The sequence below is a fragment of the Ananas comosus genome, linkage group 12, assembly GCF_001540865.1.
Source record: "Ananas comosus cultivar F153 linkage group 12, ASM154086v1, whole genome shotgun sequence".
NCBI lineage: Eukaryota > Viridiplantae > Streptophyta > Magnoliopsida > Poales > Bromeliaceae > Ananas > Ananas comosus.
This window is the reverse complement of record NC_033632.1, coordinates 6,421,555-6,444,709: the sequence shown is the minus strand read 5'-3', so window position 1 is coordinate 6,444,709 and position 23,155 is coordinate 6,421,555. Positions and strand designations below refer to the sequence as shown.

The window sequence follows — 23,155 nt, the reverse complement described above, 5'->3', positions numbered from 1 at the left end:
TAGTACCTTATGATTTAAAGTGTATCAAGTTAGCCCTTGTGGTTTCACACTTTCTTACTTTAGTGCTATGTTGTTTAAAGTGTATCAAGTTAGTACCCTGTGATTTTATTTTTCTCTTTTTATTATCCATTTCACCAATTTTTTTCATTAAATCAGTGACAAAGTTAAAACTAACGGGTACTAAAGTAAATATTCGATAAACTTAAGTAGAGTATCTGTCACGCCCCGGATTGCACGTTCTCCGGGCACACCGACAAATCCGCCGTATAAAAAAATTTTTTTCCTATATACGAAGCGATAGCTGTACTTGTAAAACATACAATACTACAAACAGTAGTATAGAGCTATTCGAATAAAACTGGTAAAAACAGGAACAAGTTCCATATACATACATACGTTCAGGTACACAAAAGTTCGCCTAGCGAGATACAACCAGTATGTATAAGAAACTCCAAAAACTAGCACTACCTGCAGCTGGTAACCTCACGAACAGCAGTAACTAGGAAAAGCTCTAACTAGCAACGCCCTTGCCGCGGTCAGTCTCCGAAGAAGCAGCAGCCGGAACAGCAAGCTCTGCAAAAATAGGGTAACAACTGGGCGTGAGAACTACTATAAAAATAAGTAGTCCTCAGTGGGTACCGCCCTAAATATCATCGGTCTACCCACTAAGTCTACAGAAGGGAGCAAGGATAGTAGAAAAATACTAGAATAAATCTACAGCTAAATGCCATTATACTATAATGCTCTACCACTAATCATCTGTAGAAAAATAGATCCTGACCCAATCTCACTAGGGACTGTAAGCATACCCGTCTCAGGAACTGTGAACACATTCGTCCCGCCCGATTGAGACTATACAGCTACCTCCACACAAACGGTCCGTGGAGAGCAAGTCCAACCTGCACGAACGACACTAATGCGAAAGCACAACGCCCATCTCCGGAGTGGCACTCGTGGGAGCTACCCAACCGAGTATGCAGCGTATCTCTGTCGAGCTCAATCAGGCTCTCATAAGCCAATGTCAAGTAAGGCAGGTCAACCACCAATAGGTCACGTGCCTTCGGCACAATCTAACGCCGAAACGGCGATATGGGTCAACCGTCAACCCCAACGGCATTCGACAATCCGGAACAGTCTGAACGCTACTGTAAAAATACACTCGGCATCCCAGCACGAGCGTAACTGAAATCTAAACTACTTGGGGTATCCACCACGCTGATACTGTGGCGATACAAAATAACAACGGCTTCTAGAGATAAATCAGGTAGTTTAAACATGTGACAGGTTCAAATCGCATGTTTTCTCCTAAGTCATATCCAAGTACAACATGTGCAAGTAGATTTAGTAACTCTAGGCTCCAATTCAGATTCTACAGTTAAACATGCGAAAATCTATGAATCGAGCAATTAGAATATGCAAAAACAACTATAACGACACATGCCGACTATCTCTATATACTTAGAAGACAAACCGCCGATTAACCCACCTCGATAGCTAAACCAACACCGGCGCGACGTCGAAACGGCGAAATCACATGCTCGCTCGGCCTCCCCATGCAGCCACCACAACGCTCGTGTGCTCAAACAGCTCTGCGGCGCGACGTCGGCGACGAAACAAATCCACATGAGCTCCTCCGCATGCTCGGATCAAGTCTAGAGAGAAAGAGGAGAAGAAACCAGCCAAAAAACTCCCCTTAGCTTCTCTCTACGAAGCTATGTAGTAAGGGGAAGAGTGGGTAATACGTACGACGCATAAAAAGTCATTTCTGTCCCTCACCTACCCCCGTGTACCGGTACACGTGCACCTGTACCGGTACAAAAGGCAACCCGAGAGCAGCTGTTCGCCAATCAAGCGAAGTGTACTAGTACACCTCTGATGCTGTACCGATACAGAAAGTGTACCGGTACAACCCTGATGTCATACCGGTACAACAAGCAGAAAATCTGCAATTCGCAGATTCCAATGCTAACACTTGCTCTCGCGTCTCCGCTGAGTCCGTTTTGCGTCTATTTCGCGCCAACGAGACTCGGACTTGTCCCGACACCCTCACAGCGTGTCGACAAGCCGTGAAAAGCTGAACACCAGGGATACTACAGTATCTGAAGTTTTTTGTATATAATTTAATGAAATATTAACGGAAGAAAAAAAAAATAGTAACAAAGTTAAAACTAAATAGTACTAAAGTAAATATTCGATAAAGCTAGATAGGGTATCTAAAGTTTTTTGTATATAATTTAATGAAATATAAACAGAGGAGCCGACGAAAAGAAAAAAATGAAACCACATAGTACTAAATTGATGCACTTTAAATCACATGGTACTAAAGTGAGAAAGTGGGAAATCACAGGGTATTAAATTGATACACTTTAAATTACAGGGTACTAAAGTGAGAAAGTGGGAAATCACAGGGTATTAAATTGATACACTTTAAACAACAAAGTACTAAAGTAAAAAAGTGCAAAACACACGGGTGGTATTTAAAGTTTTCCCTTTAAATTATGCGAACAAAATAGGCACTAATTAGAGAAAATAATAATAAAAGTATTTTTTTAAAGGTAATTAAGATGAAATAGATGAAGGCCGTTTTGCATAAAAAATCTATTGATTTTTAATCCACTAGATATTGCACCACATCATCCTGTATGACCGTTGTATTTTAGACTTTTTTTTCAGTCTCACGTATGGGTGGTAATTCAGCTCGCATTTCGCGAGTTAGCTCATGTTCGACTCAAATGAGCTTGAGATCGAATCGTTTATTTAATAAATGAGCCGAACACGAGCTGAACTGAATTTTTCAGTTCGTTTAGTAAATGAGCCGAACACGAGGTGGGATCAGCTGCTCATATTCGGCTCAATAACCGCTCGAATACATATATTTTATATTTATATAATTTATATTTTTTCTATTTATATATATAGATGACTAATTATATATATTTTTAATCTTTTTAACTTACTGCTTTGTGTTCAATTCATTAATAAACGAGTCAAACATGAGCTGAATTTTTCAACTCGAGAGTTCTTGTCTGGCTCGTTTATAAACGGGCCAACCCCGGCTCGCTTATGTCCAGGCTTGTTTCCACCCCTAGGCCCACCAATTTTGGATGCCCAAACTTGGGAATGAAACCGTTGGTGGGCCCATCTCTAATGAACACTCGTCCGGAGCCCACGTGGCCTGATTTGTATGGTCAAAAGGAGGAAAGAGACATTAATGAGGGATTGGGCCAAAATCGAAAGTAAAGTTGCAAAAGTCAACAACACCATTAAACACTCCAATCCTTTGCCCTGGCAACAACCGCGTCCCGAATACGAAACATTGCCGGCAGCCGATTATGCCCAATAATCGATCTGAATCGAATGTCAGAATTTTGGATTACATTATTGAACATTAACTATGAAATGAGGCGTAAGTAGGAATTTCAACGAGACGGATTCTGAACGAATAGATGTTTAAAAACTCTGTGCATAAATGTGACAACCGAGTACGAAACTCAAACCAGAACATGATTAAAAATTCAAAATTCGAATTCAAAACAATCATTTTTCTATACCATATCTTAAAATATATTATATCAAAATATAAACTTTTTTTTTGTGATAGCACGCTACCTGCTTCATTTATTTCATTTAGAAATTTAGAAATAAACTTAGCAAGAAATGTGAATCAACTATGATTCGAACTTGGGTCTCGAGTACCAACCACCAAACCCTTTGCCACTTGTTTTAGGAACGGTCGGTTCAAAATATAAACTTAAATATAATATTTATCATTCATATACAATATATATAACAACGTGAAATATTTTCCAGTTTGGGTTCGTATCGGATAAAGACAGTCGAATCTATATCCATCAGATTTTTTTTTTCATTTCTTTTACCAATATGCGAAATCATATTTGTTTATCATCGAAATCTCCATAAAAATTTCGAATATCCGTATTCATGCGCCTCCCTCGACGTAAGCTAATCATGATGGATCGTGTAAGAATATGGAAAACCATGCACGTACGCTCGGACGGGATAACCCTGGCCGTTGATCTATAGGCGCGCTACCCAATATCTTCAAACGAACGGTTATGATCGCAACCTAGAGCCACCCAAAAAAAAAAGTATGTATGCATGGGTTTCACGTATTGATTGGGCCAAAGCGAGCCTAGCTACGCTTACATACGTACACCGATCACATGAGGCTACGGACGCAACGGTCCAAAATTCACAGTGGCCACGCCCCCACAAACATTTGGCCCCACTCGCAACGGCTACATTTTTTAAATGTTATTATTCGAACGGATAACATGGAGTTTAGCGTAGAGGACATGTACACAAGCCATGATCTGTCTCTATTATTATTATTATTATTATTATTATTATTATTATTTTATATCTTGAAACTTGAACACTGCTTATTATCTGTTTTGAGATAGAGATGGGAAAAATAGATTGAAAATAGGGATCTTATATAGGCAAAAAAAACAGCAAAATATATATTTTACATTTTGTGCACTCAGATATGCCAAAATTTTAGGGGATATGTATGTCACAGTATTAATGGTAAGAAGATCAATTATTAATGGTTTAATTCTTGGAGGCATTTTGGATTTAAGCCATTTTGACAAGAAGATCCCACGCGTATATCTGAGTCAGCGCACGCGAATCACAGCCAACTGCGTCGATGGGCGCTTTCGATTAAGTGGTCGATCTAACTAGCTCTCTCTCTTCGGTATAAAACCAACGCAGATCCTGAGACGGGTCTCCCATTTTTCATCCAATTTCTTGGCGAATCGGAGCAGATTCGGGACGAACTATTCACTTAACGCCTCATTGTAGGCATAGCGAGACAGGAACGCATTTTTAACGGATCGAAGCCTCATTTTTTGAGATAGATTTGAAGTGGATTATATATTTTTATATTTTTTTATTCCTACTTACCGCCTCACTCGGGAAGAATCGGGGCAGGAGCTCCATCAACATGGAGCCATTTGCATCCCTACTCTCCCTCGATCCCACTAGGATTGAGGAAAGTGGGAAATAATTGTAAATGCAATTGGATATAATTATAAATGTGATATAATTTGTGTGGTAGTAATTATAAACTGTATGCAGGTGAAAATGTAAAGAATTATAAACAAATACATATCTTTTTTGGTTGGAAGTTTGTAACTATAAATATTTTATTTGGTTATATGCAGTTGGTTATTATATTTATAAATTCAATAACTTTATATATAGAAAGTTGAGATTAATTCTTGAAAGATATATATTATATATTATTATTTATATATTATTATTATATTATTTATATTATTTTACTATATATATATCTATATATTATATATGCTTGAACTGGGTTACTATTTAGGGTGAGTTGGTTCGAGTTATCCTTGGCAGGATTTACGGCATTGCCAGTATATGTGTTGGTTAAGTCACTATTGTAATATAGTCGTTAATGTGATACAAAGTCGAGCAGGATTAATTGAAATATTAACGGGAGGGGGTTCTTGTATTTGCATTTCTGATAACCCAGTTAATTAGTACGTATATGCTAATGACTTTTACCATCCACAACCCAAATTATTGAACACATGTTTTTCAATTCTCTTCGCCTTCACCCCTTCTTCGCATGCGCTTTCTCTCGCTCCTCTCTGCTGACGTTTATCTCTCTCTTCTCTCTCTCTTGTCTTCTCTCTCTCTCTCTCTCGGCGAACTATGATATATTCATATTGTGTCGGTCTCCCAATAGTAGTTCATCTACGATCTCCTTCCTCGATTGTGATTTCCGTAACAAATAATATTCATGACACACAGGGCATTTAGAGAAAATACTCTACTTTCGTATGTGGCATTACTAATTTTATAATGTAACAAACGTCATTTTATTGCTATAAACTGTAATTAGTATTAATTACTGTATTTAAACAACGCACGTATGCGTCAATAGTATTCACGCCGAAATCAGATATGGATATGGTGAGATAATTTTACTATTACATATACTCGAACAAAGGAGCCTTAGTGCATCTTTTCATTGTTTGCTACCAGTTTTTTAGCTTTGGTCAACTATTGTTTATTTTTTAACCATTGGGATTAAATACTCATAACTCGTGGTGGATCTCAGACCTATGGGGGACCATAACTCTAACGACTAATTCATCTGACTATATATTTTTTCATCCAATTGGTTAAAACTTGATGCAAAAATGTGTTTATATTAATGGTATTCTACTAATTCTATATATTATATAGAGATAGGCTTAGGAATATTGTAAAGTATACACCCAAGTGATATTGTGTGATTTTTGATTTTTAGTCCGTTGGATGAGAGATGTAGGTTGAGATGATGTGGTTAGGTGGTGGTAGTGTGTTTCGTAGGTTGATAGTGTTGGATCCAAGGAATATTAGTAATCAAAGTAGATCAATGGTAAAAAAACAAGTATCATTGGGTGATACTTTGTAAAGTATATCTAGCCCGTATCGTATATATATATATATAATATATATATATAGGTGAGTTTATCTGTGTATCGGAGAGCCGGCCTTCGCTGGGATTTCGGCTCGTTTTCGTGTTTGCGAACTTTTGAAGTCGTCGATTCGGCTACGTTAAACGTTGATCTTAGAGTATTTGAGAGTACCTGAAATAATTTATTCTTTCGATTATTTGGCTAATTGTGATCGAAATTGGGTCAAATCGACACAATTTCATGGTCGTGTGAGCGTTTGAAGTTTAACGGTTAGAATATCCAAATCAAGTAGAAATTTGAGATTCGAAAATTTTTTATACTGTATAAAACAATAGCATATGATTGTGATTTATAAATTTTAATGTCATATGATTCCTTTTGTTAAAGATTTTCATTTTCAGCCGTTGATTTTGAGCCCCTTCGTTCACTAGGCAAATGATATCGTAAAATCATAAAATTTATTTTCTAGGTACTTCAAATACTCTAGATCAAGTTTAACGGAGCCGATCGACGATTCGAAAGTCGCAACATCGAAAACGAGCTGGAAGCACGGAGGGCTCCGTGCTTCCAATAGCATAGTAGCCTCACTCTATATATATATATATATATATGAGATAATTATGTAGCTAAGTTTACTTTTTATTTAAAGCAACTCTGTGCAACTACCGTAGTTGGAGTTGTGTGCAAATTTTAAGAAACAGTAGTTTAGTTATAATTGGGTAATCCAAGGAGCCTAAATTTGAGTAGCTTATATTACCAGATTCTTCGATGTTGTTGTCGGATCGTTGGCACTAACCATTAATCCCAAAAATTCAAGCTGTTAGAAATATGCAACCAATTCACTTAGGGGCCGTTTGGATGCATGTAGTTGCAACTGCATTGCAGTTAATTGTAACTGCATGTAAACACAAATTCTGTATTTGGTTTGATGTTATTTAACTCCAATTGCTACAGTAGGAACTGCTGAAGAAGGCCCAACTCCAGCAGTTCGAACTACGCCCAAATTGGCAGCAGATCCACCACGTCTCTTTCCTTCATTATCTCTGCCCCCTTTTCCACAATCAAGGCCCGGTTCACGACATCCCTGTAAGTCGAGAGGTTTGACGCCTGGACCAATCTGAAAATCGCAGGTCGCAAACCCACCTCAAAAATACGAGCCTTGTCCTCATCATCTCTAACCACAAAAGGAACACAGTGTAGTAATCGTGAGAACTCTCGCTCGTACTCAGCCACTGTCCTGTCTCCCTGTCTCAAGTTCCTCAGATCCCTTTCCATCTGCCTCTTCACACTCTGTGGAAAATAGGTAGTCAACAACAATTCCTTAAACCTGTTCCACGTGATAGCAGATAAATCAGCACGGGGATCCTCACGAATGTCCACCCACCACCGGTAAGCCTCGCCGTCAAGGTGGTGTGTCGCAAACCAAACTCGATATCGCTCATCGACGAAGGTATCATAGAATAGCTTCTCCATATGCATTAACCATTTCTCGACCACCCAATGATCGGCTTTCTCCCCATCAAAGATACGAGGGTTGCAGCGACGGAATTCATTCAGCCGTTCCATCATCCGTTCTCGCTCCTCAACTCCTACCATCTCTGGCAACACTGTCCCTGTCGTGGCTATATGCNTAAATAATCCAACTTTAATTGCTGAAATCTCAGATTAAAGCAACTAGAAGCAACAACTCCAAAACTATACATAACTCGTCTAATAATTGCCGAAAAAATGGAAAACGTGAGCCGATTACCTTCTCAAGCTTGCAGCGAGCTCCTTACTGGTCCAGGGCTGCAAAAATCCCTCCAAAACACTCTCTTGCACGTGCACAAAGGTGCTGCGACGCTCGCAACCAGCGAAGAACGCGCGCGGCGACGAAAACGAGCGAAATCGGCGAATTCGATGTAGAGAGAGAAAAACCCTAGAGAGAGAGAGAGAAGAAGGGAAAAGAAGCTTTCTCAGAGCTCTTGCATACTCCACTGAAGTCCCAGAGTCGTGCTGGGATCAAATAGGTAGGGATCAAGTGTGAAATTACCAAAATACCCAAGCTGCCACGATTCTGCATTGTGTACCGGTACACCATAATGGCTGTACCGGTACACCAAGCAGAAAATGCTGAGTTTCGCCCGAGCAATGCACTTTCTTGTTTCCGACATTCCGATCACTCTCAAACTTATGTGTAAACATCTTTAAACCCTTTTGAACATGTGGGAGGGTTCCAAATATCATTCCTCACTCGAACTTCGCAATTTGCTGAGGTTCAGTATACTATAATGCAATAAGTTCAGAAATCGCTTCGACGACGCACTTTCTTGTATCCAAAAGTCTAATAGCTCTCAAAATTGGCCCAAAACACCTTTACAAACAATAAAACCTGTGGGTACAAGCCACTTCTCAACCCCACTTCCCAACTTCACAATTTTTGCAAAGTTCAGGATACTACACCGGCCTACCACCACAAGGCAGGATGCTAGCCCATTTAAGCCAACAATTCACCCGGCCTACCGCCACAGGGCAGGATGCTGGCCCATTTAAGCCAACAATCCCCCTTCCAGCACCTGCACACATTTACAGCATGCGGGAATCGAATCTGTGACCACTAGCTCTAATACCACTTGTCGGATCGTTGACACTAACCATTAATCTCAAAAGCTTGAGCTGTTAGAAATACGCAATCAATTCACTTAAAGCGTACAAATACAGCGCCTACGGGTCTCGATTGTGACTCGGCCTACCCGGCCTCATGCTACTTCGAACATGACTCGGCCCACCTAGCCTCACGCCAGTTCGAACGTGACTCGGCCCAACCCGGCCTACTGCCACAGGGCAGGATGCTGACCCATTTAAGCCAACAGTTGTAGCTCATAGATTAATTGGCTAAGTTTGCTCTTTGATAAATATTTCTTGCAACAACATTGTATGTAGTTTTATCATTTTATGATAGTGTAAATTGCTCCTGTGGTTCTCAATCTATGAGGTGGGGGGCATTTTAGTCCTCAAACTTTAATTGTTATAATTTCTAACTCAAACTTTCAGAATTATTACAAATAAATCTTATAATTAAATTTAATTTAGTAAATATTGATATTGTCGCTAATATAAAAATATAGCAGTGTTGTGATTGATGATATGCCAATAATGAAGACGTCACATACATTTGGTCCTCAAAACTATGAGATAGGTGGTACTTTGGTCCTTTAATTTATTATAATTTCTGGCTCGAACTTCCAGAATTATTACAATCAAATTCTATAACCAAATTTAGTTAAAAAAAATTTTTTTTTGAGGGAAATCGCTCGAGAGCGAAAATTTATTTAAATAAAATAAGACGATACAGAAATAAAAAAAAATCCTCAAAAGATAGTTAATTAACTAAATATTATTGATATGTGACTGTAGAAGGAAAGCAGTGTTATGTGTAGTATCCCTGGTGTTCTGCAGCTCGTGTGATTTCAACATTTGAGGCTTGTCGACACATCTGGAAAGTTTTGGGACCAGTCGGAGTCGTTTTGGCGCGAAATGAACGCAAAAAGGACTCGACGCGAGGCGAGAGTAGAGTTCTGACGCTGAAATCCGTAAAGTGCAGGATTTCAGTGTTGAGTACCTGTACGGTATCGGGCTGGTACCGATACCCTGTGTGTGAGCTTGTGGGCTGAGAGGCCGAGTACCGGTAACCAAATCGGGTACCGATACTCCAGCTGTCTTTTGAGTTGGTAAAAGGGTATGGTGGTCATTTGTGGTGGTGGTTATCCACGCTACCTACTCCCTTATATTTATCCACCTGAGAGAGATTAATTATCTCATGCTCATCTCTCTAGTTTTAATTGTGTGCTTGGTGGAGGCTACGGCTTGAGCTCGGATCAACGTCAACGTTGCGCCGGGAAGCCGTTAGAGAGCGTGGACATCGCAGTTGCGCCGTTGGAGGCCGGGCGAGCGCGTGTTTTTTCTTCTCTCGACTTCTCGCCGTTGTTGGACTAGCTTTTCGAGGTGGGTTGAAGTTTACCGAAATCGCCGGAATACCTCCTAAGTTTTTATATCGTCAACATGTATAATGTATTTATTTTCTTGCTATATAGTACTCGAATTCATGGATTAAGCTTAAAATCTGAATTTGGAGTTAAGTAGTAGTAGTATAATTTTATATGTTGGATTTGAAATTGACTTAGGAGAAAATTGTAGATCCTACAATGTCATTTTCTGAAAACTACCAGATTTAGCTTTAGAAGCTGTGGTTTGATTGTATTGCCGCAGTTTGTATGCGGTAGATATTCAGATTAGTGTAGGATGGGTTTACGCTCGTGCTGGGATGCCGAGTTTATTTTTACAGTAGTGTATAGACTGTTTCGGACTGTCGGGTACCGTCGCGGTTGACGGTGGACCCAGATTTCTGTATTTGCATCAGATTATGTCAAGGGCACGTGAGCTTTGATTGTTAGACTCATTTGCTTTAATTATAGCCTGTGAGAGCCTGATTGAGCTCAGTAGAGACACGCTTGGATACTCGGTTCGGTAGCGCCCACGAGTGCCACTCCGGAGTCAGGCTTTGTACTTTTGCTTTGTTGTCGCAGCAGTCCTGTTTGGACGGTGCTTTAGGATCGGCCACCTCAATGGTGGTGCGCGGTATAGCTCGGTGCTTTAGGATCGGCCACCTCAGTGGCGGTGTACGGTATAGCTCGGACGCAGGCGGGACGGGCCTGTTGGCAGTCCCTTGACAGTATAGTCGTTGTTGCAGGGGATGCATATCTACAGATAATTAGACTTGGTTTGTCACGTCCCGCTATCGCCAATTTGGTCGATCCGGGCCCGTACACAGACGCCGAATGAACAGCACCTCCTCTGTTCGCCCAAGGCTCAACAACAACGAATACATGTATTAAGAAATAAACAATTCCCAGAATCACATTTCAATATACATGACTTGCACGATAGCAAGCAACAAACACAAGTGATAGTAAAGCTAGCTAAACATAATATTTCACTGTAATTTAAAACTTTAAACTAACCTGCATAACTGAAACATTTAATTATTTACATGCACTTTATTACATTCATNATTGAATGTATTTAGCCACTCCAATTCCATTCTTATCTATTCCCACATTTCCAAAACCTGTCACTTGGTGTTCTCAAGCCTCTAGTTAAGTTTGGAAACACTTAATTTCCATTTTAGCGTTATTGTGACCACTTTGATCACAATTAGCTTCTAATCAAGTTTCAGCCTATTACATGGTTAGTGATAGTATAGTGGCATATAGCTGTAGAGTTTTACCAACTTCCTTTACTATCTTTCTGCATACTTTCTGTAGACTTAGTGGGTGAGCCATTGAGGTCGGTAGCGGTACCCACTGAGGAATACATCTTCTTACAGTAGTTCTCACATTCGGTTGTTGACCCTTTGTTGCGGAGCCTTCTTCTGCGGCTGCTACTGTTGCCGATACTGATCGTTGAAAGAGAGTTGTGAGCTAGATCCCTTCCCTGGTTGCAGTACTAGAGTTGTACCAGCTGCAGATAGTTTTGGTTTCTAGTTCATGTACATACTTATGCTGTTACTCGCTGGAATAAAAGATGTTGTATCAGGGAGACTTTGTATGTATGGTGAACCTGATGTTTATTTATATACAGTTCAGTTTAGTAGCTCTATACTACTAGTTGTACTTTTATATGATTACAGATACAGGTACAGCTATCGCTTCGTATACAGAGGAAATTTTTTTGTATACGGCCGGTCTATTGGCATGCCCGAAGAAACGTGGTAATTCAGGACGTGACATTGTGATTGATAATACTGTCAATAATTAAGATGTCACATTACTTTTATATCAGCGATACGTTAATATTTAATTAACGAAATATGATTATGAGACTTCATTACAACAATTCTAAAAAATTCAAACAAAAAATTACAGCACATTAAAATTTGAGGACTTATATACCACTTGCTCATAGTTTGAGGATCAAACGTGAGATTTACCCTATTGTGATATTGAACAATACTATTAGTACACTCCAAAGAAGAAGGAAAAGAGTTTAGAATATATAAGTCACATTTCCTACGTGGCATGGCGCAGCCCATCACAATTTGAGATTTTTGCATCCCATCATAGTTTATAAAAAGTTAGTTCTTTATTTTGTAATTTTGTTTCAAACTGAGGTATTTGATTGGCTAAATATAGCTTATGTCGGGTGACTCTTACACAAAACATTTTCTCTATTTCATTCTCTCAATCCAAAGACTATTATTTTAAAATTTTTAGCATCCAGAATTCTTTTTAAAGTCATAGAATATATATAAATAGGAGGCTTTTACTCAAAAACCGTTCACTACTATTTAAAAATTTTGAATTTACTATTTATTTTTCAAAATATCCTTCAAAATTTCAAATCTTATAAGTAAATTCTAAGGATAGGAGTATATTAATTTGAAGAATTTTTTTTGTAATTAATAAGAATATTTTGGTCTACCAAAAATATATTAGTTACCTTTAAAATTTTAATAAATATAAATTAAAATACCATATGCTGATTGGTCACGGATACGATCCGACATAAACGCGGCACATCATAAAAATGGATGTACATATCTTTGTCCTCACAGAATAAATAAGTATCTTCGTACACTATTAATTACTAATTAGTTAATTAGTGTGATGATAAATTTTAATATGTCATGTACCAAAATTTGTTGATATTACACAAAGAAAGTTATTTTAAGGGAAAACTTCAAAAACCGCCCTATGGTTTCATAGTTCTGACTTTGGCCCCCTGTGGTTTAAAATGTATCAAATTGCCCCCATGTGGTTTTGTTTTTATCTTTTCGATAGCTTTTTCGTTAATATTTTATTAAATTATATCAAAAAACTTCAGATACCCATCTAGATTTATCAAATATTCACTTTAGTACCCTTTAATTTTAACTTTATCACTGATTTAAGAAAAAAAAATAATGAAATTGATATGAAAAAGAAAAAAAAGAAACCAAAGGGGGGCAAATTGATACATTTTAAATCACAGGGGGGCAAAGTGAGAAACAACGAAACCACATAGGGGGTTTTTGAAGTTTTCCCTTATTTTAATTCATTTCCTACTAGATTATTATGAACATTTTCTTATGCATTATTGTATGGATTATTAATTTCTTTATCAATCAGGGAAAACTTCAAATACCTCCCTTGTTGTTTCGTAGTTTCTCACTTTAATACTATGTGGTTTAAAGTGTATCAAGTTAGCACCCTGTGATTTCGCACTTTCTCACTTTAGTATGGTTTAAAGTGTATCAAGTTAGTATCATGTATTTCGCACTTTCTCACTTTAGTACCCTGTGGTTTAAAGTGTATCAAGTTAATACTCTGTGGTTTTATTTTTATATGAAGTTAGTACATTGTGGTTTTATTTTTCTCTTTTTATTATCGATTTTGGAGTATTTTTTTCATTAAATCAGTGACAAAGTTAAAACTAAAAGGTACTAAAATATATATTCGATAAACCTAGGTAGAGTATCTGAAGTTTTTTTGTATATAATTTAACGAAATATTAAACCACATGGTACTAAAATGAGAAAGTGTGAAACCACAAGTTATTAACTTGATACACTTTAAACCACAGGGTACTAAAGTGAGAAAGTGCGAAATCACATGATACTAATTTAATACACTTTAAACATAAAATACTAAAGTGAAAAAGTGCGAAACCACATAGAAATATTTGAAGTTTTCCTTGTCAATTAATTGAAGGGATGGGATCTGATTGAAAATTCAAAATGAAAATCGAACCCGCTAAAAAATTTGGAAGCACTGTTTCTCGTTTTCAAATTTTATAACATGTCATATTTAGGGCTGGCAAACGAGCGAGCCGGCTCCCGTTCGACTCGTGTTCGGCTCGATATTCGGCTCGCTCGAGCTCGACTCGAAATTAGGCTCGCTCGAGCTCGGCTCGAATTAATTTCAAGCCGAGCTTGAGCCTAGATTTAAGCTCGAAATTAATTTCAAGCCGAATTTGAGCTTACATAAGCTCGCTCGAGCTCGGCTCGTTTCCACCCCTAGTCATATTCAATGCAAATTTAATTTTTTATATATTATATAATATAAAACAAGTTCGGGTTGGATATATATATATATATATATATATAGAGTGCGTCTGGGTGCTTTTGGAAGCACGGAGCACTCCGTGCTTCCAAGTTGTTTTCGATGTTGAGACTTTCGAATCGACGATCGGCTCCGTTAGACTTGATCTAGAGTATTTGAAGTATCTAGAAAATAAATTTCGCAATTTTTCAATATCATTTGCCTAGTGATCGAAGGGGCTCAAAGTCAAATAATTTTAATGGCCGTAGTCAGCCGTTTGCAAGTTTAACGGTGTAGAAATATCCAAATCACGAAAAATTTTGATAGAAAGTTCTTTATACTATATAAAATAAGATCAATATCTTTGATCTAAAATTTTAATGTCATATTATCACGTTTTGTGAGATTTTTATTTTCAGCCGTTGATTTTGAGCCCCTTCGTACATTAGGCAAATGATATCGAAAAATTACAAAATTTATTTTCTAGATACTTCAAATGCTCTAGATCAAGTTTAACGGAGCCGATCGATGACTCGAAAGTCGCAACATCGAAAACGACCTGAAAGCACGGAAGGCTTCGTGCTTTCAGAAGCATAGTAGCCTCACTCTATATATATATATATATATATATATATATATATCATAAGTAAATGCATGTGAATCTTTTGGATTTTCAGTTTTTTATACCCACAACTGAAACCATAGCTATTTGGCGTCAGTTAAAAACTAAATCCGTTACATTCGGATTTGAATTTGGATAAAATCTGGAGTCTCCATACCTTTTGCATTCTTAGTTGGGTTTTAAGATATGATACCAAACACAATTCAGATTTTCATATTAATGTCACGCCTTCTTTTTTGGATGGAATTCTCGCTTCTCCAGAAATGCTATACAAATGGATCGATTAGTTAATTGGGGTCTGTCTAATAAAAAAATATACTATGTAGTCCTCTTTTTAGGACTTTTTTAATTTTGTATTGCCTCATTTTGTTTAAATAAATTTTTGCTCTCCGCGATTTCCCTCAAGAAAAAAAAAATATTAATCCCTAATCCTCTAACCCAATTGTTAGTAAAGAATATTTCACTTTAATGATTTATAATAAAAAAATAATTTGTTGCTGGAGTAGTGGAGTACCATAAATTTTAACATCACATAAGTAATGAACTCAAAACTATTAATTAGTACTAATCACCTAATCAACTAGTATATAATAATGATCTACCTAAGTGGAGGTTGATTTTTGGTTATAGATTGAGCAAATGAATAAGTAGCGATGAGCGCCTTCGATCAACCAAAATGTATCCATATGACATAAAAAATTGATCCAAATTAACGACACAAAAAAAGATTTTTCAACAACAGATATTCGATCCACATAGAACATATACTTAACCAACCCGTCGCTATAATGTTAGACTCAGTTTGGTATAAATCAAGAACAACGAAAGTTATCATTGCTATTCCGTTAAACACCGTAAAAAAAACAAGAATGACAATTTTGATCAAACCGCATTATTTTAAGTAATTTTAGAATAATCCGAAAACAACTATTCTACTTTTTTTTTTAGAGGAATACGATTTTTTTGTTTTTTTTGTTTTTAGAAAAAGATAGCATACTACTCATTTCGTTTATTTCTTTTAAAAATAAATTTCGTTGAAAATATGAAGCAACAAGCTAGACTTCAAACTTGAAACCTCGGATATTTGCCACTTGCATGCGCCAGGGACAATTATTATTATTATTGTTAATATTATTAGTACTACAACGACTATTAATGATTGTATTATATTATATTATATTATATTATATTTATTATTTTCATAAATTTATATTATACGTTATCCTATAATATACCATATAATATAAAATAAAATATTATATAAGATAATAAATATATTAAATATATAATGTTCTAAAATATTTGTCTTTTATTATTTTTATTTATATATATTATTTTTGAAGTATATATTTTCATGTATTTTTATTGAAGTATGTTATTATATAATAATATCGAAGTATTTTATATAATTGACTATAATTGTATAATATATACTATTTTAATTATTTTATATTTTATGCTATATTATTTTTTATATGCAAAAAATATCAAATCGAACACAAATTTTTCTTTTTTTCCTACATCCTAGAATAGTAAATTATCTCAAAAATACTACTTATATATTTGGGAAAACTTCAAAAACCCCCCCTGTGGTTTCCAACTTTCTCACTTTAGTACCCTGTGGTTTAAAGTGTATCAATTTGCCACCCTGCGGTTTTGTTTTTATTTTTTCTATAGCTTTTTTCTTAATATTTCGTTAAATTATATGCAAAAAAACAACAGATATCCATCTAGATTTACCGAATATTTATTTTAGTACCCTTTAATTTTAATTTTGTTACTGATTTGAGAAAAAAATAATAATAAAATTGATAAAAAAAGAAAAAAGGGAAACCACAGGGAGGCAAATTGATACATTTTAAACTACAGGGTACTAAAGTGAGAAAGTTGGAAACCACAGGGGGGTTTTTGAAGTTATCCCTATATATTTCTTCAAACATTATTTCATTACGCAACCTTATTAAAAAAATAATATTATTCTTTTACTCTTATGCAAGGCGAAAATATTTAATAGAATATTAATTAATTTATTATTCCTGTTTGTAATATATATATCTATAATACAGAGTGTAGGAAACTTTATGAGAAACTAGATCGTACCCGATTTGTAAGCGGCGATCATTGCTCGTGGTTCGTCCTCGTTCGTGATCTGCAAGAAGACGGGACGTTTCGAGTCTAATTTCCTTATCCCCGGAGATGGAGCCGTTACAGACAATTGGATTAGGATTAGACCGGAACTCCCGTATGTTACATATTTATATATAACTTAATGTAAGGATGTTAAATCACATTCGTCCATCAAGGACGTGTCCAGATACATCATAACCGTAAGATCTAAAATATCTTTATAAATCGACTTAAATAAATTGACCTATCTTTATGGATCGCCTTAAATACATCACATGGGTCACATCCAACACAAAGAACATAGTTTTGATTCAAAAGTCTAGGATTTTTGTCTCTTGGTGAAGCTTCTCAATCATCTTCTTCTTCTTTGAGAAAGAAATTAAGCTCGGCAATGGCCAACAATTAATAATTGTGCATCACTTTAATAATGGAAGCATGCACATATGCATGTGTTGTGGTCACTTCCTCTCCATGAACTTTAATTTAGTCCCACCACACCACATTACTTTATATAGCTAGCTATTAGTGTTTAATTATTGTCCTTTTCTCTTTGCTAGCTTGGTCCCATCAGTTCGAGAAAGTCTAAAATACGTTAGTTATATTGCTGATTATTGATGTACTCAATTAATAAGATTTATTTTTTTTCCTGGAGGGTTCACCCATTTTATTATTGTTATTAGAAAAATATTTTTATTATATTTACAGTAAAAAATAGGAATGTGATTGACTGGTTATTAATGATATAGTGAAAGTGTTACATAGTAGACTTTCTCAAACAGCCCCAACTTCAAAAAAAAAAAAAAAAAAAAAAAAAAAAAAAAAAAAAAACAAAAAGGAAAAATAAAAGCTGGGACATGGGCCACCACGTCAGCTGTGGACCACCNGAGGGTTCACCCATTTTATTATTGTTATTAGAAAAATATTTTTATTATATTTACAGTAAAAAATAGGAATGTGATTGACTGGTTATTAATGATATAGAGCAAGCCTTCCGTCGCTGCTTTAAGATTCGTTCGCTATATGTGATGAACTATAAAAAAAAAAAAAAAAAAAAAAAAAAAAAAAAAGAGGAAAAATAAAAGCTGGGACATGGGCCACCACGTCAGCTGTGGACCACCAATGAGAAGCTCTCTATTAATTCTATGGAAAACCCTAGTTTCGTGCTAGTTCCGCATAGCACTAGCTATTATCTCATCTTTCAACTTTCAAGTACTAAAAAGTTACCGTTGTGTTCTTAATGAGACCTGATCTTAAACTGACATATTGTAACATATTTAGGGACGTCAATAGTTACGAATATTCGAAATTTTATTCGAATCCGAATCCAAGCCCGAATAAAACGGATATATTCGATGCTAAATGGATATGAATTCGGATATGGATATCAAAAATAGAAACCCGACAGATATGGATTCGGATATGGATTTTGACCGTACCCGATCCGAACCCGAATTTATTTTGTATTATATATAATATATATATAAAAATTTGATATTATATTTGAATTTATATTTTAAAAATTAAGATTTAATATAATATATTTTGAAATATTGAAAAAAGAAATAATTGTTTCGGATTCAAATTTTCGGGTTCGGGTTCAGGCTCGGATCTCGGGTTTGGAGTCAGGTTCGGATTCGGATTTTTAATAATCCGCCCCGAATCCGACCCGTTGACAACTCTAAACGTATTTGATATTTTTTGAAAAAAACTATTTATTATGTAAATTTTGAACACTTCCTAAATTAATGCTTTATAATAAAATTTAATGCCAAGATTGTCAACATGCAATTCAACTGGGGAAGCCGCTATAGGCTTGTTTGCTTGGGTAAAAATGGAAAAGGTTAAAGTTATTTTCGACCGTAAATTTGATTTGCCGTAATAAAAATACGGTCGAAACTCGAGTTACCCGAAAAAGCATAATTAATTTTGGCCCATAACTTGAGCCGAAATCAATTATGGTAAAAAAAGGTGAAAGAAAAATTAATAAAATAATATAATAGATAATACTAGTTATAATTAGATATATTTAATTATGTTACTAATTACTCTTTTATTTAATTTATATATTTAAAATGTAATAAAAGTTGATTAGTTAAGTTTTAATATTTTTTATTTTCGCTTATACATTTAGCATTTAATGAATATATACTTTTTATATATTTTGGAAGAGAGGTAGTTTCAATATTTTTTAAAAAATTCAGATTGAATTTATAAAATCTAAAAAATTAATTTATTTTTATAAAAATTAAAATTTAATAAATTTTTTATGCGAAAAGGCCTTTGTTTTTTTTGGTTTGAATACATCTTTATGTATTTATTTAAAATATAAGTTGATGGTTGAATTAAAAGTATATAATCATTAATTACAGAGACTGTATGATTTTGGTATTAATGGGGCGGAAATTAGATGTGGACACATGTCATATAGCCATTCACTTGGGCCAGCTTTAAAACACCTCACCTCCACATCTTCGCATCTCTCTCTCTCTCTCTCTCTCTCTCTCTCTCTCTCTCTATCTATATCCATATCCACTACTATTCCTGCTGCATATATCAAGAGAGAGAAAGAGAGACTAAAATTGGGATATTTTTAGATAGATACAAATACACTCGTTTACTATACTTTTTCAGCGATAAGATATGCGGATAAATGATCAATTTTCTTTAGACATGATTGAGACTGTTTGACCATCCTACAAATCAAGTGATGTAATGTTACCTGTTACTCCAAAAATAATTCGCACGGTCCAAGTTTTAAGTGACTCGACCACAACAGCAAAGTTAATTTGACCGAATTTGACTCGGAGTACTCCAGGACATTTGCGTCGCAAAATCTGGTTGAGTCGAGTCGAGTCAAGTCTGATGCCCCCACACACTCTTCTTTTGGCGTATAGATTGTGCAAATTAACGATCGACTTGACTTACGCCCAAGCGCTAGATGAGTGTGATTGATTTGCTTGCACGCACATGCAAAGTGATCAGGAACTATAACACATGAAACTCATGCAAATGTGTCAAATTAATGATTGGAAAACAAGCTCATGAATGTTGCATGTTGTGAATGCGTTAGCAAACGCAAGCCCTTACGCATGTTTTTTGTACCCACTTCCTCTCCATCACGACAAAATTGACTCAATTTTATGGTAACATCTTATCGGCCACTTTTCTAGAGTTTTTTTTTTTTTTTGTTTTTTTGTTTTTTTTTGTTTTTGGGCCCCATCACACCACAAAATTAGCCAAGTTTTGCGGCATGATCAGAACATATATATATATAGAGAGAGAGAGAGAGAGTAGGGCTAATGTACTATTAGGAGCACATTAGTTCTTATGATTCTAACTGTTTGATTATTTATTAATTAGGATGAGAGAGAAAAGAGAAATTATAGAAAATATAAAAAGAAGAAAAATTGAGACACTTAATTTCTTTCCATTTTCTCTTCTCTCTCATCCTAACAACTATATATAAAAATTGATGGATGGTTAGGAAGTTAGGAGCACAAGAATTCTCTCTCTCTCTCTCTCTCTCTCTCTCTCTCTCTCTCTATATATATATATATATATATATATATATATATATATATATTTCCCGCTTTAGTGGCTTTATTTGTTATCTTTTCTAGCTATTTTAGCAAGTTTTAGGGTGAACAAAAACCCTAAACCCTTTCAAGGAAGAAGTTGTTGCGCGCATCGTGTGTATAAACGTGTTTTAGAGAAATCAAAGCCTGCATATTAAAGTTTATGAATTTTAAACATTAATCAACTTCTTTTAAACCAAATTATGAGTCTTTTTCTACCATTAATTTTTAAGATATTTGATACTTACATAATAATTTTCAAAATTTATAGGTATTTTATATGAGGCTGTTGAAATTACTGTACATTTATTGAATTTTTATTGTAGTGACGTAAAAGTGTAGGCAATATACGTACTCTCTTCAAACCTTGTGTTGTTAGGATCTCCACGTGGCCCATCGAAGGATAATGAAATTATTGCCTAGATCTAGTCCATGATGTTAACCGTGGACCATCTAGGGATTTTTTTTTCTTTTTTTTTTTTCTCCTTATGAACTTTTACAAATCAAAAGCATGCATACTATATTCTCACCTTTTCCAAGTAGTATTTTTTGGTTCTTAAAAAAATAATTTAAATTAAAATATAAGAGGAGACAGACGATAAATGATTGAGTCCAAGCATTGTGAACCAGTTGCACTGGGTGCAGAGAATTACTTTTAATCGTTGAAATCTCACATGCATAGCCCCCCATGTGGAGATATTATTGCATGGTCCACGGTGTACTACAGAAGTGCTATGAAAAGATTTTAAGCCGTTAGAGCTGATCTAAAACTGTGAAACAATCGCTATATTCTAAAAATTTAAATTTGTAAAAAATAATATTTTTATATTTTTATATTTAACATTCTCTTTTATATATGTTTGGGTTTAAGACTTCTTGATATAACTATAATGAATTTGAATTAAATGTGAGAAAATTAATTATACTAAAAGCCTAGCGTGATTTGAACTCTGTACCTACTGCTCTGATACTACGTAAAATGATATGACAGCTGTAGATCTATTAAGGCTGCGTTTGGGTCGGATATAAGTAAGAACTGTTTATTTCAGAAATAGATAAAATTTCAGGTATAGATAATAAAGTAAATAGTGTTTGGATGGTTATATTGAAATATAAGGAATAAGAGTTAAAATTTTAAATTAAAAAATTTTATCTAATTAATTAACATCAAAATATTAATTAAAATAATTTAATAAATTAATAAATTTATTAGCTATGAATATTATATAAGATAATAAAAATATATTAATTAATTAATTAAATATAAAAATAATTTAACTTTTTAATTAGTTAGTAAATTATTTTAGTTAGATAGCTAGTAAAAAATTAATTAGAAATATAAATATTAGTTTATGCAGAAAACTATTAAGTTATTAATAATTAATTAGCTAATTAATTATAAGTAATAAATAAATTAATTACATTATTATTTAAGCAGTGGATATTGATTCAAGTACATTAATTAGATTAATTAATAATTTAATATCATAATTAAAATTAACAATGATTAGAGTTTTCAATTAACTTTGTGTCCTACTGGAAAGAAGTTTACTCTAGAAAAAATGATGGAAAGCAGTTCATGTTTATACCAGATTATACTAGTTTATTTCAGGAACGTGAGAACTACTGTTTTTCAAATACGAAAATTTAAGTTTGGGAAGTATGGACGGCAACAGGTCTTACTCTTGCCGTTGTTTCTGAACCAAACGTTGTCTAAAAGCTTAAGTCGGTAAAGCTTTATTATTTTTAGGAATAATTGCCTATATACCCTTCAAAACTTTAGAAATATTTCATTTACCTCCCCCTTTTTTTTTCTTTCCAATATAGCTCTCATATGTTCCTCCGTTATTTCAAAATACCTCAACAGTTACACCGTTAAATTAACTTGGGTTAAACACATGAATAAAATATCTACTAGAGTTTAAAAAAATCAAAATGTCTCATTTGCTCTTAACTTAAGGGCAAATAAAAATGTTGGGTATGATAGAAGAGTATACTTAAAAAGCCCAAAAATCAAATATTTTTTGTGTCTCTAAATAAGAAAAGTCGTAGGTCGGGCGATTTGCCAGCCCTATTCGTAGTTTAGAGGGGGATTGAATGAAAATCAAAGCTTCAGTTATCGAATCAGGAAAAACTGAAGGTTCTATTTTCCTCAGAGACCATACAATCTCTAATGAAAGTGATTCGGTACGTAATTTTACCTAAATAATAAAAAATGTCGATAGACTATGTGGCATCAATTGAAAAGGAATAGAAATAAATTTATTAAATATGATAATATACATTAAGCATAAGTTAAAAGATAACTTCATGATT

General features: G+C 34.9%; 1 long non-coding RNA gene across 1 annotated transcript; it reads right to left on the bottom strand.

Moving 5' to 3' along the window:
* On the bottom strand, positions 276-2,023 carry LOC109718959. Its single transcript, XR_002218575.1, has 2 exons — positions 1,487-2,023; positions 276-573 (listed from the first exon to the last, which is right to left on the bottom strand). It is a non-coding gene; the product is annotated as an uncharacterized LOC109718959 (long non-coding RNA).